Source organism: Bombus fervidus, unplaced genomic scaffold, assembly GCF_041682495.2.
Source record: "Bombus fervidus isolate BK054 unplaced genomic scaffold, iyBomFerv1 scaffold0075, whole genome shotgun sequence".
NCBI lineage: Eukaryota > Metazoa > Arthropoda > Insecta > Hymenoptera > Apidae > Bombus > Bombus fervidus.
In genome coordinates this window covers 3,402-5,000 of record NW_027212638.1, presented here as the reverse complement: position 1 = coordinate 5,000, position 1,599 = coordinate 3,402, and positions in this window count along the sequence as shown.

Here is a 1,599-nt window from a genome sequence, read left to right as displayed (position 1 = left end):
GCCGCTGGACTTTGAATTTTTATATGCCGGCAAAAGCAATACGCCGCTGGACTTTGAATTTTTTAAGTATGCTTGAAAAAGCAATACGCCGCTGGACTTTGAATTTTTTTATATGCCGGCCAAAGCAATACGCCGCTGGACTTTGAATTTTTTATATGCCGGCAAAAGCAATACGCCGCTGGACTTTGAATTTTTATATGCCAGCGAAAGCAATACGCCGCTGGACTTTGAATTTTTATATGCCGGCAAAAGCAATACGCCGCTGGACTTTGAATTTTTTAAGTATGCCCGCAAAAGCAATACGCCGCTGGACTTTGTCGCGTGCGCTTGAAAAAGGAATTTCGCTGCGTACGGCCTTAGATGGTCGTACGTAGCGATTTTTTTTCCTTTAAATCAATTTTCGTCGAGTGCGATTCAAAAGCAATACGCCGCTGGACTTTGTCGTTGGCATAAAAAAAAAAGCAATACGCCGCTGGACTTTGTCGTTTTCAAGCAAAAACCAATACTCCGCTGGAATCGACAATTTAATTCCAAACACAATTTCGCTACGTACGGCCGTCGATGCGAACGATGGTCGTACGTAGCGATTTTTTTTTCCTTTAAATCCAATAGAGATAACGTCTCGAGGGCGTGCCCGGGCGCCACTCCCCCCCCCCCCCAACCCCCCGCATCGCGGGTCAGCGCCGGGGTACGTACGATATTCTTAAGGTACGTACGTACGTACGTACGAACGACGACGATATTCGTACGGCGAGACGCGCGCTCGCTCCTCTTTTACTTTTCGTTCTCTCGTTTTTTCCTTCTTTCACCATCGACCAAACCGCTCTCGATCGATCCAAGAAACGAGACGAAAGTAACGAAAAATTAACGTAACGAAAATATACCGTGGACGTACGAAGTAACGGTCGCGATCGTTGCTCGCTCGCTGCGCTCGCTCGAACTTATACTAGCCCAACCCAAAACCGATCCCGCCAGTTTCTCCGATTTTAAGAGAAATCGAGGAACGAACGCGAAAAAGGGATTGGTTTTGGGTTGGGCTAGTTTTTTTTTCGAGCGAGCGCAGCGAGCGAGCAACGCTCGAGAGCCCGTCTGACTTTGAAAAATTTTCGTACCGAACGGTTATTTCCAGTTATTTCGCTTAAAAGCGTTGTGATGCGTATATATTTTTACATAAATGGGAATATCATGTATTCCTACGTCGGGATTAAGCGTTTATTTCGTCCCGAGAACTTTAAAAAAAATTTTTAAATCGAACCGTTTTTTCGAATTTTTTCGCTTAAAAGCGTTACAAGGTGCTAATATTTGTGCATAAATCGCTTTAAAATGACGTTTTACATCGGGATTAAGGGTTTATTTCGTCCCCGAAAGGTGCCGTAAAAAATTTACGATCGCGCCCGAGACGTTGGAACTTAGTCTCATTCTCGAGCGGTACGTTGGGACTTAGAAAAATTTTCGACCGAAAAGTTATTTCGAGTTATCTCGCTTAAAAGCGTTGTAAGGTGTGAATATTTTTATAGAAATCGTTATGGTTCGACGAATTCTAGTCGAACGTAACGATTTCGTTTTATTTTTTTAAAAAATTGCCCCTTCCGGACCGAC